Here is a 20,350-nt window from a genome sequence, read left to right as displayed (position 1 = left end):
TTCAGCAACTGTCCTTTAAATGATATGCTCAGTTGGCTAAACCCATGAATGAGTCCTAAAGTTGCAGCAATGAATGTCAAGCATATATAATTTGTTTCTAAAACCAGGTCCTGAACATTCATGAACTGCTATCTTATTCAAAATTAAAGAGGAGCCACTCATTGAGATGATACATTTGAATAATTAAACTTACAAGCCCATCATCTAATTATATGAGTAGGATTTTATACCTTTCGGCTAAAATACAATTTATGGTTGTCTAAACTGCATATTTAAAAGGTCAGATTGATCATTTAAATTCTAAAAATAATTTTAAAATAGATATGCATACTTATATTCTCTCAGTGTTGCCTATACTCAATATGGGCAGTCATTCTGTAAATTGTTTCAAGGGCATTCTAAAGGTTTGTTACCATGGTAACCAAATTCAGAAAACTAACCTCCTAAACACGGTTGTCATAGGATTAACGCAGGTGGCTGACTAATCTTAACTAGTGCTTTTCATTCTCTTTTTCCCATGGCATCCTGTCATCTCCTTTCCTTGGTTCTCATAAGATTACATACAAAGCAGTTACGCAGGCTTTCTTACCCATACATAAGTGTCTCACTCACATAATATCGTCTGTCATTCATCCTCATGAGAGTTACCCAATGATAGATCTTTTTCCTCCTCCTGTAATTACACTAAAAGAAGTACTAAGTGGAAAATACCTCTACATGCAATGTGTTAAATGCATTTCTCAATTACACATGCACTTCAGCTCCTCAAAATCATTGCATAGGGGTCTTTAGACAACCAGTAACACTGGTTGAAGAAAAGGCAAAATCATCATCAATTTTTTTAAAAAATAGTCTTATATTTATTTATTCAGCTGTGCTGGGTTTTAGTTGTGGCATGTAGGTTCCTGACCAGGGATCGAACCTGAGCCCCCTGCATTTGGAGCTCAGAGTCTTAGCCACTGGACCACCAGGCAAGTCCTAGCATCAGTGTATTTTTTTAGGTGGTCTGGGTTTGGTTAATCCTCATTTATGATTATCTTTTAAATTTGTTTATATTTCTCAACATGCTAAATTAATGTATTTATCTATGCATAACTCTTATATTACCCTGACAGCAACATACAATATATACATATATGACCTCTATACTTAATTATTATTTCCCTGCTTGCCTCTAATTTCTTGAAAGGTGGGAATGATATACCTTTTTCATCTTTGCAGCAATAGTGCATTCCTGGTACAAGTGTCCAATAAATGTTCCTTGTGATATCAGTATGTTGAAGAAGTTCTGTAAGTATAAACTATGCATTTACAGTTCTTAGGGCTTCCCTGGTGGCTCAGCTGGTGAAGAATCTTCCTGCAGTGTAGGTGAGTCTAGTTGTATCTGGATATTTGGTTCCTTAGGGGCATTAAGACTAGTGTTCCTTGCCTTCCACATCTGTCAACAAAGGAAGAATTGCTATGGGACTTGCTATCCTATTGTGAACAACTAGAAAACTGGACAAAATATATAAAACAAATTTTGTCAGACATTGGACAACCCATGAGCAACTAGAAGAACAGGACTGGGATTCTCAAGAGAAAGGAAACAAATAAGATAAAACCTGCAGTTACCCCAATTTTCTTCTGTTTGGAGGCAATTCATGAACCATACATGATAAAAAAGAAGGAAAACAAAACAGAGCCCACTTGTCTTGTAGGATTGAAGAAACAGAGATCAGAGTTGAAGGAGGTCAAAGCATCTAGAATTTGTCGGCAGAGCTCTGGAGAAGAGAAAACTAAACAGAATAAAGCCCAGAAATTTGCATAAAATTTTTCTTGAGTCACTGAGAGAAGACCAATCTGTGCATGCATATGGTAAGTCACCACAAGGGAGGGCAAAGAATAACTCCTGAGGAAAGAACAACTGTTGCATAGCTATGCAACAAAAAATTCCCAAAGCTCGCACAAAACTGAGAATTGTCCAAATTCCTACCAGCCAGAATCACCTGACTGATCACATGGAACATTCATCAGAGCCAATAGGTGAATCATACCTTCGTAAAAACCAAAGGAGTCAGAGTTAAAGCTACCTTGTGCGCATGCTCAGTTGTGTTTGACTCTTTGTAACCCCATGGACTGCAGCCCACCAGGCTCTTCTCTCCATGGAATTTTCCAGGCAAGAATACTGGAGTGGATTGCCACTGGCAAGTGGATTCTTTACCACTGAGCCACCCAGGAAGCCCAAAGCCACCCTAGGAAGGTTCTAAACAGTTTATAAACATGTCTCGTGTGAAAATGATTCTTAAGAACTAAGTCCAACAACCTTTAAAGAAATATAAGAAAAAATCCATCACTCGATGACCTAAAATTCACAAAGACTGACATCCAATGAAAAATTACAAAAGAGACAAAGAATCAGGAGATAAAACAACCAATAAAAGACTAAAAATAGAAATGATGGAATTAGCATATGAGGACTTTAAAACAGCTATTACAATATATATGATCTGATATTTAAAGGAAAATGTGTATGAGAAATGGATAGTCTAAAAAGAAGAGTAGAATTTAAGAGAGATAAAGAATAAAGTATCTTACATAAAACTTCAATTGACAGGTGGCATTTAATTCCTTTTACTGTGCGACTTTGCTTCACTCTGCCTGGTTGCTGAAGCTGTGAGAGATGGTCAGGTCCAGATCTCAACCAGGCCAAGTGAAGTCTGTAGACCTGAGATGTGTACTGTGGGGATGAAGAGGGATTAAGGGATTCCTCAGACCAGGAGAAGTATAAAAGCCCCTTTGAAAAAATAAAAACAAAGAGAAAAATAAACTTTCATGACAGTATTAACCATTAGTAGATTAGAGACTACAGAAGAAAAGATAAGAAAACTTGAAGAAGTATCAACAGAAATTATTCAAAATGAAGAGAGTATAAAGAGTAGTAGGGAGAGGGAAAGAACAGATTCTCAGTGATCTGTGGGACAATATCAAGGGGTCTAATAAATTATAATTGGGGTCTCTGAATTTGGGAAGGACAGGGTACAATGGGTAAAATATTTAAAGATATAACAGCCAAAATGTTTCCTAATTGATGAAAACTATAAATGTATAGATCCAAGAAGCTCAGTAAGCCCCAATGGGATAAACATAGGAAAAACAAACAAACAAAAAAACAGACCAAGGTACATTATAACCATATTGCTCAAAACCTGTGTCAAAGAAAAAACTCTTAAAATCCACCATAGGAGAAAAAAAGGACATATTATGTACAGAGGGAGAAATACAATCAAACAGACTTTCCTTCAGAAACTTTGCAAGTCTTGTTTGACAATAGACTATTTATGACAATAGAATGGTACCTTTAAAGTGCTGAAAAACACGAAGCTCTCAACCAAAAATTATGTTTCCCAAAAAAAGTTTCAAAAATGAAAGTGAAGTGATGACATTTTCAGACAAAACTTGAAAGAGCTCATTATCATATAAACTGCATTTAAACAAATGACAGCGGTAGCAGGAAAAATGGGGTGGATGATGGGTATACGGTTGAAAGTGTTCTGCATTATGTCTGAAATTGTACTAGAAGGTAGACAGTGATAAGTTTAAGATGCATATTGTAAATTCTAGGAAAATAAAAAAAAAATAACCAGTATGGCTAATAATTTTTTTTTTCAACCCCATGGACTTCAGCACACCAGGCTCCCCTGTCAGTCCATGGGATCACAAAGAATCAGACATGACTGAGCAACTGAACTGAACTTTGTTTTTCTCATTATTTACAATAATGGTTGTAAAATGGAATATGAAAACAATTCTTCAAAGGAAAGAGCAAAAAGCAAACAAAAAAGAACAGAATAAATAGAAGTAGCAAGATGTTCAGAGAAGGCAATGGCACCCTACTCCAGTACTCTTTTGCCTGGAAAATTCCGTGGACGGAGGAGCCTGGCAGGCTTCAGTCCACAGAATCGTTAAGAGTCTGACATGACTGAGTGACTTCACTTTCACTTTTCACTTTCATGCATTGGAGAAGGAAATGGCAACCCACTCCAGTGTTCTTGCCTGGAGAATCCCAGTGATGGGGGAACCTGATGGGCTGCCGTCTATGGGGTTGCACAGAATCGGACACGACTGAAGCGACGCAGCAGCAGCAGCAGCAAGATGTTGCATTGAAAACCTATCATATTGATAATTACATTAAATAGAAATGGTCAATGGCAACCCACTCCAGTGTTCTTGCCTGGAGAATTCCAGGGACGGGGAAGCCTGGTATGCTGCAGTCTATGGGGTAGCCAGAGTCGGACACGACTGAAGCCACTTAGCAGTAGCAGCAGCAGCACACCTGAGTTTCTCAACCCTGATGCTACCAACATTTAGGGCTGGAAAATTCTTAGCTGGGGCTTCCCAGGTGGTGCTAGTGGTGAAGAACCCACCTGCCAAAGCAGGAGACATAAGAGATTCAAGTTTGATCCCTGGGTGGGGAAGATCCCCTGGAGGAGGAAATGGCAACCCACTCCAGTATTCTTGCCAAGAGAATCCCACGGAGAGGGGAGCCTGGCAGGCTACAGTCCATGGGGTCCCAAAGAGTCCAACATGACTGAAAAGACTTAGCACAGCACAACACAGTTCTTAGTTGTGGAGACCTGTATTTTGTATTTTGGGATATTTAATAGCATCCTTGGCCTCTATGTGCTAGGTGCCAGTAGAGACCTCCTTCACTTCTGCCATCCTGACAACAAAAATGTCTCCAGACATTGCCAAATGTTCCCAGGTTTAAGAGCCTCTGATCTAAGAGCTCCAATTAAAAGGCAAAGAGTGTCTGATTGAAAGTGAAAGTGAAGTCCCTCAGTCGTGTCCGACTCTTTTCGACCTGATGGACACCAGTCCATGGGATTTTCTAGGCAAGAGTACTGGAGTGGTTGCCATTTCTTTCTCCAGGGAATTTCCTGACCCAGGGATGGAACATGGATGCTTTACCATCTGAGCCACCAGGGAAGTCATCTGACTGAATGAAGATCCAATTATACTCTATCTAAACAAAAACAAAATCTACTATATTATAAAGATAAAAGTTAAAAAGACAGTTTCCATGGTTGGATTAAATGCATAATCAGGTCCCTTTGTGCTCCAGGATTCTATGACCACTGCTCTATTCTGCAGTATCTGCCTTGATTACCCCAGCCCTCTCCCACTATTCTTTCACTCCTGGCAAACCACAACCACAGGCTTAACATTCAAAGATGTTAAAAAAAAAAAAAAAAAAGTCTTCTTCCCTCTCCTGCATTCAGTAACCCAGTTCTCCCCGGTAACATCTACTATTACAGTTTCTTAGGTATCCTTCCAAAGATAGTCTGTGTGTTTTCAAATGAGTACAGGCATATTTCCCCCCACAACTGGTAACACATTTACACAGTGTTCTTCACATGGCTACCCCACCCTTACTATAGATTGGAAATCTTTCATATCAGTACATAGATCAGTATTCATTTTTTAAATAGCTGGATAGCATTCCATTGTGCATATGCAGTTATATATTTGAAGAGTTCTCTATTGATGGGCATAGTCTTGGCAGTCTTTGCTAGCATAAAGGATGTAGCAATGGATAATCTTGTACTCGTATTATTTCACACTTGTGTTGGTACACCTGTAGGATAAATTTAGGAAATGGAATCTTTAGGTCAAAGACTATGTACATATTTGTAATTTGGGGAGGCGTTGCCAAGTTATCCTCTATGGAAGTTATAAAACTTTGATTTTTGCTGCTCTGACACGTGGAAAACGCTACTTTATATCTGTATTTGCTTTACAGTTAAGGGAGCTTGAATATTTTTTTCATGTGCCTGAGGGGTATTGCGGTTTGTTTTTCTGTGAACCATCTCTTCATATCTTTTGAGATGATCTTTTCTTTCAATGAATTTTTAAAAATTTATTTATTTTTAATTGAAGGATAATTGCTTTACAATATTGTGTTGGTTTCTGCCATACATCAACATGAATCAGCCATAACATAGTCTTTTCTTATTAGTTTATAAAAGGTAGAGTCTGTTCTAGTAACAGATGGATGGATCGTCATGTCCTGACCAATGACCTTGACGCCAGCATCAACACACTCGGTACCTGTCTATAGATTTATTAACCTAGGTTTGGGATCTTGGCTTCGCTACCTGCTACGTGACCTTGGACGAGTTGCTTAACCTCTTTGGGCTTCACTGTCTTTAAGTATGGGACACGGTCTGGCTTATCAACATGGCGCAGAACCGTACCTTTAAACCCAGGGAGGGAGTCGGCTTGGACATATGAGTCGACAAAGTATTGGACACGTTTCTCCGCGGAGAAATCTCGCTTCGGCACAGAGGCCCGCACGTAGCAACCGAAACGGAGGAATCCCGGAGAGGCGCCAGAGAAAGTGGGGTCTGACTCCTTAAAGCCCGAGGTCTCGCTTGAGAGGGAGAGAGACGCAAGCCCGGCTGTGATCAAGAAATAAAGATCGAGCAAAGGGAAAGCCACTTTCCTCGGTGAGACTCGCCCTCTGAGCCGTCCCTTCTGCTCCCAGGCGCTCTCCGGAATCAGGCCTAGCGTGGGTGCGGCGCGGCCCGGCCGGGGGCCAGGGTGTGAGGAAGAAGGCGGCGGCGGCGGCGGCGGCGGCGGCAGGGAGGGTGGGCCCCGCGGTCACGTGAGCCCGGCCAGCTGTTAGCTGGGGGCGGTGGCCCGGAGCTTTGGGAGTCTGGGGAGGGGGAAGCGCCCGACGGCCGCCTGCGACGCTGCAGCTGCAGCCCCCGACGTCGCCACTGTAATCGCCGCAGCCGCAGCACGCGCACGCTCGCCGGCCGCGCATCGGCACCGCAGAGCAGAGCCCAGAGCCCGGAGCCCGCCGCCCCCCAGGTGAGCCGTGCAGGGCACCCCCGGGAGCGCAGGGCGTCTGCAGCCGCTTCCCCCGGCGGGTTTCACCCTGATCCGCCATCCCTGTCCCCCCTGTGCCTCTGGTCGCCTCCGGCTGCCTCTCCAGACCCGCGGGTGGCGCTACCTGGGGCAGAATCCCGCGGATGCTGGCTGGGGGTCTCTAGGGGATCACTAGACAGGGGGGCCTCAGTCCGGGGTTGGGGGTGGGGGAAGGTGATTTGGGCTGCAGATTGCGAGGGCGCAGGAGAGGGATGCCCCACCCCAGGGCGCGAGCACTGCAGCCTGGTTGGAACCTGCCCCTGCCCTCCACACCCCAACCTCATCCTCCCCCCCATCCTCCTCCACCGCCCCTCACCCCCGCCCCCACAACTTCTTTTTAACTCTTCTCGCTCGCCCAGGCCGCTTTTCCTGTGTTTCCGTTGCCTGCTATCCCAGTTGCTGGCCCGCTGGGGTGTGTACCCCGTGCCACCCCCGCCCTCGCCACCCTCTCGCTCCGGGGGATTCCGGCTCGCACTGGCGCATCACTAGTGGCCGAGCGAGCCTGGCACCTCGGTAGGTAACGCACCTGCCGTACCGGCGGGTTCGCGCGAACATGGCTGCCCGGCCGGCCCGCTGCCCTGGGCCCGGCTCTGCCCCGCTTACACCGGTCTGTGGTCGCCGAATCGTGACCAGAGGACTACCATCCCGCTAAGGGCAAACGTGTCAGCTATTGCTGGAGTCTATCCGGGCCGAAGGACTTGTCACAACACCCCACCCCATCCTCAAGCCACACCCAGCGAGGTTCTTGGGGACGGGGGATGTGTGGGCAAGTTAACGCGGTGGCTCTGGGGCACTTAGTGATCAAAGGCACTCGTATTTCTGAGATGCTTATCCACTTCAGCTTGCCTTTGCGCCCTCCGTTCGCTGGTCTGTCGGATCGCGGATTATTGGGCGACATTTCTCCTGAGGTCTGAAACGAGTGGGAGGGACGCAAAGCGGGGGGGGACGCTTGAACTTTAGAGAAATTGATGAGAACTAAGATTTAGGGGTTAAATTTGCCCATTAAACTCAGACGCATGTAAGGAAACAGTCATTTGCTGTGGCTCCACACTGTCTTGGTAGGGCTCTGTTAACTAATACTGTCTTTCCGGATTTGCTGTTTAATTCTCGCTTGCAAGTGTCTTGAATTATGCTTATGTCTAGCTCCCCGGTGGTGTATGTGTGTGAGTGTGTGTCCGGGTGCCTACTGTGTTCCAGGCCTGATTAGAAGATGCATCCGTTGCAGAGGAAACCTCTATTAATTCAAAATGGCAGCATGAAAAATCAGGCCTGGCGGAATCAGCACAGACCACAGTTAACATCAGCTGCCCCCTGACTTAAGCTTTGGTGGGGGTGGGGAGAGGGTCTACCGGAACGAGAGCTCTCCTGGGTATGGCTACAGCCAGCCCTAAAGGGTAGGACGTGATTCTTGGAGCAGGCTAGATTTTACAGTGCTGCAAGGTTTTGGGGAGGTTATGTGGGAAATGTGGGAAGCTGTAATTTTCCTTATTTATCAAAAGCTGGTGCAAAGACCTGATTAAAACTGTGATTTTTATCTGGCTGCTGATAGCTGTTTGATAACTTCTGTGTTGTTTTGTACCTACAAGTGGCTCTTAAAAGAGATGAATGTCTAGTGTAAACATCATCTAAGAACAGTACATGGAACAAATACCAGGTTCTTAGAGCAAGTTTTATTGGAAGTGATGATTTGACATCATGACCAAGCACTCAGGCACCAGAGAATGATACATTCTTGAAAAGTGACTCATTTGAGATTTTAAATAAAACAGCCTTTCTTTCCCATTTCACTCCTGTGCTGCCAGCCATCTTCTTTTGCAAGCAGGAGATGCATGAGAAGGCAAGTGTTTCTGGGATAATGGGATAGAGAGAGATTAGTGCAAAGGTCAGGAATGGCAAGCTGGAAGCAGCCTGAGAAAGGGCTGTGCTGTCAACCTTCTCTTCATAGCCGGTGAGGCTGAACCCAGCAGGGTGAATGGACTGCTCCCAAGGTCATATAGCTGGTTGGCAGCTGGCAGTGAGAACTGAAATCCAGGTGTCAGAACTCCCCATTTTAGGATTCCACATGCCACCTTCCAAAGCCTAGGAGAAAAGGGCAAACGTATCATTGTTAGAATGGCAAACACTTCATGAAACCAAACATAAATTTAAAAATCTATAGGTATTTAAAGTAACTGCTCACACCTTAGTGTCCTAACTTAAGTCCATTTAACTTCTTAAGTTGTGTCCACCTCATGTTCCCATTTTCCAAGGACTAGACTGTTTCTGTATTTAAACACCAAAACCATAATTTTATGGTTTTTATATTTATGTCAAAATCTTTGAGGTGAGAAGTGCATTCTTTGATTAAAAAATCAATTGTTTATGTTGCTTCTTTTTTTTTGTTAAGAAGCCAAAGTGGGGCATATAATAGCTTCTGAATATATCCAACTTTAAATAATTAGTAAATAACAAACCTATTTTAAAATAAGTTTGAAGCAGCACTGAAGACAGCAGCTTTTTCTCTAATTTGAATTTGAGTTCTCAGAGTCATATACCAGTGACCCTAGTTCTACTAAAGCAGAACTAGAAATTGTGCATGGTATTTTTGCAGAGGTGTTGAGAGTATGGGAAATATTTCTTCTGGGCATACTGTAACTTCAACCCAGTGCTCTGCAGAAGGAGAAGGTGGGTGGGCTGCAAGCAACTGGGAGAATAATTTATAGTGGTGAAACATAGGAACTAAGTATGAATTGAGACAAGTGCTAACGCCACATGTGTGTGCCTGCTCAGCCACTCAGTCGTGTCTCTTTGTGAGTTCATGGATAGTTGCCCACCAGGCTCATCTGTCCATGGGGTTTCCCAAGCAAGAATACTGGAGCGGGTTGCCATTTCCTTCTCCAGGGGATCTTCCTGACCCCTAGGGATCAAACCCCACTCTCCTGTGTTGGCAGGCAAATTGTTGACCACTGCACCACCTGAGAAGCCCGAGGCCACACGTGCCATTAAAACAATAACTTGCGTTAGAGCATGAATGTGAAGATTCATTCATTGAAATTCTCCTTATATGTTAAAGATACTTACAGTCACAAGTTTTAAAAATACATAAACACATGCAATCTGTGTTTGTTGGAGGACAATAAAAGATACAGGTAAGCCAAAGTTATTTTTAAAACACCACCCATGATCCCTTTATCCAGCAATAATCATCATTATAAAGGTTGGGGACGATTTTCATTGGCGTGAGAGTCTAGGTTTGTGCTGTTCAATAGCCACTAGCCACAGGCCACATGTGGCTACTGATTGCTTGAATTGTGATATATTACAATTGTGTGTTAGTCTGAATTGTGATGTATTGTAAATGTAAAATTTACACCAGATTTAAAACATTTATAGGAAAAGAAGATTTTAAAATAGTCTATTAGTTATTTTTGTTAAAGTATTGTTGATTTATAGTATTATATTAGTTTTAGGTATACAACATAGTGATTCAATATTTTTGTAGATTAGACTCCATTTTAAGTTATTATGAAATATTGGTTATGTTCCTTGTGTTATACAATATATCCTTGTAATTTATTTTTAATACATAGTAGTTTGTGCCTCTTGACCCCCATATCCCTATCTGGTCCCTCCTTCCTTCCCTCTCCCCACTGATAACCGTTAGCTTGTTCTCTGTATCTGTGAGTCTCTTTCTGTTTTGTTATACTGATTTGTTTTATTTTTAAAATTCTCATGTAAGTGTAAACATACAATATCTGCCTTTCTCTAACTTATTTCACAAAGCAGATTACTGTCTAGGCTCATCCATGTTGCTGCACATGACAAGGACAAATACAGCTTATTAATGATTTTATGTTGATTATGCAGGCATACCTTGGTGATTGTGCGAGTTGGGTTCCAAACCACTGCAATAAAGCAAGTATCAAAACAAGTCACATGAATTTTTTGGTTTCCCAGGGCCTATAAAACTTAGGTTTATCATGTAGTCTAATAAGTGTACAATAGCATTATGTCTAAAAAATGTATATGCCTTAATTTAAAAATACTTGATTGCTAAAAAATGCTGACATCATCTGAGCCTTCTGTGAGTTATCTTTATATTAAATCAAAGAGCGCTGGTCACAGATAACCATAACAAATATAACAATAATGAAAAATCTTGAAATATTGTGAGAATTACCAAAATGTGACACAGAAAGTGAGCAGATGCTGTTGGGAAAACAGTATCTATAGTCTTGGTGCACTCAGGATTGCCACAAATCTACAGTTTGTAAAAAACACAATTGTCTGTGAAGTGCAGTAAAAGTACAATTAAATGAGGTATGTCTGTATTTTGAATTAATATTTTGGATATATTTGATTTAAACAAAATACATTGTTAAAAGTAATTTCATCAATTTCTCTTTACTTTTTTAAATGCAGCTCTTGGAAAACATAAAATTACGTATGTGGTTCACCTGTCTTGCACTGTATTTCTTTTGGGCTGTGTTGGTCTAGGTCATTACCAGAAAGTGAAGGTTGGTTGAAGTGTATGGTACTGTTCAGAGTTGGATGTGGATAGTGAGAGCAGTTTGAACAGACACTGGAGGGGAGGAGATGGGATGAGTGGGAAGGACTCACGTGATGTACGTGTCAATCACACCCACCTGTCCTATTCCCTCCAGAAACTTCCAGCATCCTTAGGGCCTCCACCAGTGTGGAATGGTGATGAACTGAAACAGGTGGGTGACTAGAATGGGAGGAAGTTGGAGGTCTCCCAGCTTGAGCCTTTTCGGTAACAGAAAGAGCTTGAGATGGTTAACGTTCCCTTCTCCTTCTGTTTTTAATGGTTATGTGTTTAACCTGAATCTCCCAGTGCTTAATCTCCTCCCTAAAGTGAGCTAGGTGTTCGTGAAGGGTTCCATGAGCATTGCTGATCATTGTCTTAAGTTGTGCTACTGCCCTTCTCCTCTTGGTGGTTTACATGAGCGCCTCTTCTAGATGATATAGACCTTGAGGAAATGATTTTAGCTCCATTTTCCTCTTAGGTTGCACACAGTGCTTGTACATGCTTAGGGGGTCAAAGTACATGTTAGTAATTCATATCACTTCTTAAAAGTCCTAGTTAAAGTCATACAGCGATCACTGCTATATTTAAAATGGATAACCAACAAGGACCTATTGTATAGCACATGGAACTCTACTCCATGTTATGTGTCAGCCTGGATGGGAGGAGGTTTGGGGGGAGAATGAATACATGTATATGTATGACTGAGTCCCTTTGCCATTTATCTGAAACTATCACAGTTTGTTAATTGGCTATACCCTAATATAAAATTAAAATCATACAGTGATCAAAGGCTCATATGAATATCTTTTTCTCCTCTCAAAGTAAAACCTTAGTGTATTTTAAAATTGCACTTAGCAGTGCTTAGTGACCTAAAATAATTAAATGAGATGTCTTAAAATGTCCTTTCTTGAGCCCTGAAGTAATCAGATTTTTAAAAATAATTAAAAACCCAATAAAGCAATGCATGCATGCATGCCTAGTCACTTCAGTCGTGTCCGACTCTTTGCAATTCAGTGGACTGTAGCCTGCCAGGCTCCTCTGTCCATTGGATTCTCCAGGCAAAAATTCTGGAGTGGGTTGCCATGTCCTACTCCAGGGGATCTTCCTGACCCAGGCCCAGGGATCAAATCTGAGTCTCTTATGTCTCCTGCATTGGTAGGCAGGTTCTTTATCACTAGCACTGCCTGGGAAGACCAATAAAGCAATGTGAGCTTGCTATAAAGATATTTAAAATGACATAAGTGGATAAAATGGGAAGTTTCTATCTCTATAGCCCATGCTTAGTCCCACTTGCAACGCTAAGGATTAATATTAATCCTTCTAGGTCCTTCTTTTTTCTTCCTACTTTCCTCCTTTCCTCTCTCCCTTCCTTCTATCTATAGTATATATTTATTTTTGCATAAATGGGTATTTACATTCACATGTATATGTATTTACACACACACACTAATATTTTCATATATATGCATGTAGGTTCCTTTTTGGTAATAAAATGGGATAAATTCCCTGATGGTTTTTAACACAGCAAGTGGCTCTAGCATTAATGGGCACTTACAAAGTGGTTTGTTTTTTTTGGGCCCTGCCAAGTGGCATGAGGAATCTTAGTTGGATCTTAGTTCCCAGACCAGGATCAAACCCATAGCCTCTGCATTGGGAGCTTGGAATCTTAACCACTGGATTGACAGAGAAGTTGCTACAAAGTAGTTTTCAAATCCATTTTGCTAGACATAAAGTAACCCTGTGGTTTCATACTAGCAAGATTTAAATTTCTTCTGTAGGAAATGAATGTATACCTGATATGTTTTATAGGGACAGAGTGTATACCACTGTTTTAAGAGTGAATGGGAAGTTTATTTAAATCCCAGTTTACAGCATTAACATATCATACATAACAAATCATACTAATGGGAAAAGATCAGAATAGACAATAGACTATTTATTTGGGTGAGGAAAACAGATGGTGGGAATAGGAAGGTCATCATTTGTAGCAACCTTGCCAAATTAGTGATCACAATGGCAGCAATGTCAGAAATGAGAACAGAAGGAAATACAAGAAACTTAGATGTGACTTGTTCAATAGCCCCCAGTTTTTCCCATAGGGAATGCTTTTGGAAGCTAAACATATACCTGTATATTTAAAAAACAGTCTTTTTCATGTATCTCCATAATCATTACATTCCCAGAACCCTGATCTTTAAGACCAAACCTTCCCTGAATGTTCTTCTATTCCAGATACTCTGCGTTTAACATCTCATTTAATCCCCATAACAGTATGTGGTAGACATCATGGCCATGTTTTATAGATGAAGAACTTAGTGGTTGGATGAGCTGCACTTGGAATCTGAGTCTATCTGATTCTTTTTTATTAATAAAAAACCATAATGCATTCTCTTATTCTGACTATATAGGTCTAATGTATACTATTCACATGATACAAGTCATTTATTTTCTTTGTATCATTATAAAAAATAGAAAACTGCCTTTCAACCTGCCATATATTGGAAAATATCTTCCTTATCAAGGCTGAACTTGATCAGACTGTATTTTTCTAACTTGAATGAAAAACAAATACTGCTTATGCTGCTTATATACTTTTTTCCCCATTAAAAAACAATCAATTGTTTTATCTATGAGAAATGGATGCCATTCAACTAATTCTTTCTCTTCCCCTCACTCTAAAGTTCCTAAGAGCTCTTTCAAAAGTGATACTCATGCAGCCTGAATTTTCTATAAAGTGGTTCCATATTTTAAATACACCTGAGTGATGAACAGATCACTGTGTATGGTAGAGTTTTTGAAGGTAGGCCTTGAATTCAAGTGTGTCCCAACATTGAATGGACACAGAATAAGTCATAAGTCATATATATTGTATCTTTAGCATTATTTTTAGATTGTTTTAGATGATCAGGATTTTATTACCAGTGAGTACATACAGGTGGTTTAGTCCTAAGTTGTGTCTGACTCTTGGATCCCATGGACTGTAGCCAGCTAGGCTCCTCTGTCCATGGGATTTTCCAGGCAGCAATATTGGAGTGGTTTGACATTTCCCTCCCCAGGGGATCTTCCCAGCCCAGGGCTTGAACCCCTGTCTCTTGCACTGCAGGCCAATTCTTTACCGACTGTGCTACCCGAGAAGTCATACAGATGCATTTAAAATGTTATTAAATTCATAGCATATATTTCCCAACCAACTACAATCACTGTTACGTGGGGTGTCTGAAATTTTTTTGATGTTTAAAAGTTGGGAAACCTATTAGAATATTTTGCATTATAGAGAAATTCTGGAGTGATTTGAAGAATAGTGATTTGACTATAGGAAACTCTGTTTCCTTAGTGGCTGTCACCTGAATCATTCATTAAGTCGAAGATTTTGCTTTATTCATATTTCTCATTGTCAGCATATCTTGAAAATGAGGCAAAATCAGATGTGGCCAGAAGATAAAATGAATTCATTTGCCATAACTGAGCTGTGGTGTTTGTCCTTAATCCCTGGGTCTCTGCCTTATTGAAAGGCCATATTTATTAACTGCCGTATATTGGGAAAATAAGTTATTTCTACTTCAGCTGTTCCTTTTCTTTTTTTAAAGTATTTTCATTACAATTCAGATTTTCATGTGGGAAATTTGAAAGTGCCTGAATATAGGTTAAGAAATTGTGATTTTACAGCCCAGGAATATTATTACACTTTTTGTTGCGTTTCATTACAGTCTTTTTGCATCAACTACCTATATAATATACATAATTTGAATGATACTGCTTGTTCTTGTGTATTTATATATTTGCCAGTCTTTTATGATATGTCAAGATAGTAAGTTATTTATCGTGTTTGTTTTGCTTTTTTATTCTTGTGATCATCTAAGTGGCTGTATTTGGGAGGTGATGCACCAGCAGTAGTCCATTAAATTATCAGGGGTTATGGTGAAGTTGAGTCATTGTTAATTACCTGGAATTTTGATTTCACAAATTCGAAATAGACACTCTTCATTTCCTCTTGCTAATCACCTAAATTGAAGTAATTTTGAAATGCAATAGCAAATCATCATTTCACTCATGAAAGAAAAAGCATCCAAAGGATATTTCTTAGCAGGTCCTACTGATTTAGAAATATTCAGCTACCTGAAATAATATCTAGGTTTTTTTTTTCTGGCTTAAATTCTTTCTATCCAGTGCAGAGAAGTCATGATCCTTACTAAAGGATTTACTTTGCATCTATGTTAAAATGAAGAATGCATTTTTTTAAAAGACATTTGTAAAGATTTGAGTTATTTTATTTCTTTAAAGTAGTGCAGAATCCCAAACATTTAAATAACAACTAACAAATCTTCCTGATTATCATGTAGAGTGATTAGTCTGATTTCCCAGTTTTTAAGTCAAAGACTGAGAAAACACAACCTCCTACATCTTTGTCATACTTCTCTCAAGTTAACCAGGGATGTGTTTCACCCACCTTGGTCTTTAAGGCAAAGAGTATTGCTGCTGATGCTGTTGCTGATTTCAGTAATATTCAATTAAAATTAAATGGTTTCCTTAAAAATAAAACTGAGAAGCAAAGTGGCAGACAGTTGTTGGCCCTTGAAGCTGGTTAACACCTTAAAGGGGTTTATTGTATTCTTTTCTTGTTTGTATATATTGAAAGTTTCTACACTCAAAAAAAAAAAAAAAAAACCACCAAGAAAATAAAGCCAGACAGAAAAAATGAATCATACTTTTGAGAAGCAAAGAAGTTTAATAACCTATAAGAATAGATATTCCACACCAGTCTGAGCTGATGCATCAGAATCATCTGGGCATTTGTTAAAAATATACTCTCTGAATTCAACTCAGACCCACTGAATCAGAATCTCCAAGGAGAGGGTGTTCAGGAATCTGCTCCTCAGACCATTTCCATGTGTGGTCCAGTGTGAATCCCGTTGATTGAACCACAGCTTGGGAGCACCATGTCAGAATCAGATTTTCCTGTTCTTTCTCTCATTGAAGATGAAATATAGATAGATACCCTTTCCCCTTCATTTGCTCAACAAACATTTGTCCAGGTCTTATCATGTGCCAGCCTGTGTACTAGGTTCCTGGGGAAATAAGGAATTATGTAAGTGTCCTTGCCCTCATAGGGCTCATAGTCCAAAGAGATATAGCAAGATAGAGGGAAACAGGGGCTCTCCTCTTCTCCCAGTGCACTAATATACCGAGGCAAACTGAAATCCCTCTCCATCCTCCCTACCTCCAGTTATCCTTACTCAAAGAGATATCTGAGTCCCTGAAAAACTTACAAGTTGATTAGTCCAGCACATGGACAGAGGAGCCTGGCAGGCTATAGTCCATGGGGTTGCAAAGAATTGGACACAACTGAGCACACACATACAGAGCTATTTCTAACCTTAAAAGACTTTTAAACATCATGTGCATTACTTTTTAAGTAAAGAGAATAGGTGTTTGTTTGTTTTTTTTTTCTGCCTTGCTGCACCTAGTTCCCTGACTGGCATTTGAACCCAGGGCCCTTGGCATTAAAATCACAGTCCTAACCACTGGAACACTGGGGAATGTCCCCTAACTGTCATAAAATTTTTGTACAGATTGTTTAAGTCAGGGTCTAAATAAGTCCCACTCATTGCAATCGGCTGGTACATCTCTTAAGTAACTTTGTCTCTTCATCTTTTTTTTCTTGCAGTTTTTGTTGAAGAAATCAGATTTGTCCTATAGAGTTTCTCATAGCCTGGATTTTGCTGATTTCATCCCCATAGTTGTCCTTTGTATTCTCTATAAACTGATGCTTCAATCTAGAGGCTCCATCACTCCAGTCTGATCCTCTAAGCACATTTTAGTTACACATTGGAATATGAGTGTGTCTGATGAGCCAGGTGCAAACCTTCAGTGAGAGGATGAAGGAACATAGTAGGGATTGTTGGAAAAGTGGTAAACTCCTGACCAGTGACTAGTAGGAGGGAGGAAAAGGAACATTTATTGAGCATCCACTGTATACAACCACAGGACGGTGTACTTTCCATTTGATCTCAGGTATATATGAGTGCCCAACCTAGATAGCATATTCAAAAGCAGAGACATTACTTTGCCAACAAAGGTTCGTCTAGTCAAGGCTATGGTTTTCCCTGTGGTCATGTATGGATGTGAGAGTTGGACTGTGAAGAAGGCTGAGTGCCGAAGAATTGATGCTTTTGAACTGTGGTGTTGGAGAAGACTCTTGAGAATCCCTTGGACTGCAAGGAGATCCAACCAGTCCATTCTGAAGGAGATCAGCCCTGGGATTTCTTTGGAAGGAATGATGCTAAAGCTGAAACTCCAGTACTTTGGCCACCTCATGCGAAGAGTTGACTCATTGGAAAAGACTCTGATGCTGGGGGGGATTGGGGGCAAGAGGAGAAGGGGACAACAGAGGATGAGATGGCTGGATGGCATCACTGACTCGATGGACGTGAGTCTGAGTGAACTCTGGGAGTTGGTGGTGGACAGGGAGGCCTGGCGTGCTGCGATTCATGGGGTCGCAAAGAGTCAGACACGACTGAGCGACTGATCTGGTCTGATCTGATCTGATCTATGAGTGCTATGTTGTATATGACATATGTGAAAATATGTCTTATTTTCACATGGGGCAACTCTGGCTCAGAGAGAGTTCATTAACCTGCCTATTTCCCATGGTTTGAAGGTGGAGTCAGGACACGAACAAGGGTCTCTGTCTGTAAAGTGTGTCCTTCTCTTGCCACTGTGCATATGGGACTACAAGGCTAAGTAAGTAGTGTAAATGAGCACAGTTGACCTGACAATGAGAAAAGAAAGAACCAAAAAGAGCAGTAGCGCAAGGCGGGGACCATGGGTGACACTTCCATTGGCCTCAGTATCGGGGTGGAGGGGACTGTGGCAGGAACCCTTCCCAGCTCCAATCTTGCTGACATGCAAGAGTGTGGACCCAGTGTTGCCAGATCTTTTGAGTTTTCAGGAGATGCTAAATATCTGAATTTCTATGGAAAATCTCTAGATTTGCCAATGTTAGCTGCCAATTCAGGTTAAAGGCATACAAACTCACCGTATAGGCCAATGCTCTGAAAGAAGTGCAAGTGAAAGTTTTAGTCGCTCAGTCGTGTCCAACTCTTTGTGACCCCATGGACTGTAACCCACCAGGCTCCTCTGTCCATGGAATTCTCCAGGAAAGAATATTGGAGTGCGTTGCCATTTCCTTCTCCAGGGGATCTTCTCAACCCAGGGATCAAACCTGGGTCTCCTGCATTGCAAGCAGATTCTTTACTGTCTGAGCCACCAAGGAAGCCACCAGTTTAGGCCAGTGCTGTGGACCAAACCAAATAAATGCACAGCCTGCCATCCTTAAACCAGCCCATGCTGCTCAGAAATGTGACAGTGAATGAGTGGCATTGAACTCTATAGGAATCAGCTGTCAGAGGTAGGTGTTGACCTTGGACTTAGGGAAAGGGAATAGTGACCAGCTCTTAAAAGACATTAAGTGACAATGGAGCACATCTTCAAAAGGTAAAAGAGTACTAGATACCGTAAGGAAAAAGCCAAGTTTCTAAAGTCTGGTTTGTTCAGATCAGATCTTGACAAAGGAATGACCTTCATCACGTACCTTTTCTCACCCTCACGGTGATGTGTCCTTACTGTGTCCCAGATGGCATTCTGAGCGCTTTTTGTTTGAGCTCATTTGAACCTCACCATAACCCTGTTGTTATCCCTGTTACAGAACGGTGACACGGGGTTGAGATTTGAACTCAGATTGCTTCCAAAACCTGCCTACTCACTCAATACCCTATGTGGTCTTCCATTAGATAATTCCTCCTTAAAGACACTGAATATTAGAAGCTGGAAATCACTGGCTCTCTAGTCCTAAAGCTTTGTGCTCTGCTGTCTTGAGCTTTCAATAAGACACTTAATAGCATCTTTTTTATTTATCAGGCAGAAATTGATGAGTCTGATGTATGTACCTTCCATCAACTGGTGTTTTCATCTCAATTCAGTTGGATAATTCCTTTTCCAAACACCGTATTTATTCCTTACTATCTCAATAGCAGATAAAAGATAGGAAAGGAAATTTATGAGTGAGTATCATTTGTCCTGTTTTCAATTCAGCAGGAATGTCAATGATTTAAAAAATGAATTTATCAATAAATAATAGAATACATTCTTCTTTGCTTTTCTGAAAGAAGGTAATTAATGTACATGAACTTTAAACTTACCCAATCTGCTCAGTAAAGCTGGGAGCTTGGAAAGTAAGGACATTCGGCTTTCATTTCTTTGTGCAAGTAAAGATCCTTTGTCACAGTTATTTGCAAGACAGCTAATAAACCTATAGCTTATACAGACAGTCATTTTCTTCCTCTCAGGCAATTCAAGGCTTTCTTATTACTGGGTACGGTGACCGATGAGGGCCACTGTAGCTTTTTTGAGATAAAAGGGGCAGGGTAGTTTGGCATTCAGACGAAGAAAACCCCTCCTTGGCTTGGAACATTCATGCCCTTCAATAACTACTCACTGAACTTGAGGACAAAGACCTTCTTTCCCATGCAGCTACCTCCTTCCTTGTCTAGACATTCTGTAAGCGGTCTCCTAGTTACAGAGGTGCAGCACTCCAGCCCCCTAAGCCTGTACCCAGCCTCCATCACCAGTCAGAGGGGGGATGTTGGGCGACGCAGCTCTGATGCTGTGAGCTCAGGGACTCTGCAGTTGTAATTCCCAAGAGGAAGTCGTGAATCCTGTAAAGATTTTGATGGTTAGAAACTGATCTTAGAAATACTTTCCCACAACTGATGGCACCATATCTAAAGCTGCCCAGGCCACTACTGTAGCCTTGAGCCACCTGTGGATATTTGATTTTTAAAAAATGTTTAATATGGTAAAAAGTACACATAAGATTTACTATCTTAACCATTTTAAGTGTACAGTTTAATT

The 20,350-nt window shown here is 41.2% G+C and overlaps 2 protein-coding genes across 4 annotated transcripts in view; one reads left to right on the top strand and one right to left on the bottom strand.

Moving 5' to 3' along the window:
• The window catches only part of PLEKHA8 (pleckstrin homology domain containing A8), a 94,902-nt gene extending 87,384 nt beyond the window's left edge, over positions 1–7,518 (bottom strand). The window contains exon 1 of the mRNA XM_086396421.1: positions 7,439–7,518. The gene's annotated coding sequence lies outside the window, so the exon portion shown is untranslated. The remainder of the gene's footprint in view (positions 1–7,438) is intronic.
• The window catches only part of SCRN1 (secernin 1), a 66,036-nt gene continuing 52,036 nt past the window's right edge, over positions 6,351–20,350 (top strand). The window contains exons 1-2 of one of the 3 annotated variants that reach the window (XM_086396440.1): positions 6,692–6,855; positions 7,272–7,425. The gene's annotated coding sequence lies outside the window, so the exon portion shown is untranslated. Of the gene's footprint in view, positions 6,489–6,691; positions 6,856–7,271; positions 7,426–20,350 lie in introns of those variants that run through there. The other 2 variants (XM_086396439.1, XM_086396438.1) reach the window with 2 other exon arrangements.

Source organism: Bos grunniens, chromosome 4, assembly GCF_055505025.1.
Source record: "Bos grunniens cultivar Pamir isolate PY7600 chromosome 4, Bosgru_T2T1.0, whole genome shotgun sequence".
NCBI classification, from domain to species: Eukaryota; Metazoa; Chordata; class Mammalia; order Artiodactyla; family Bovidae; genus Bos; species Bos grunniens.
This window is presented reverse-complemented; position numbering and strand designations above follow the sequence as displayed.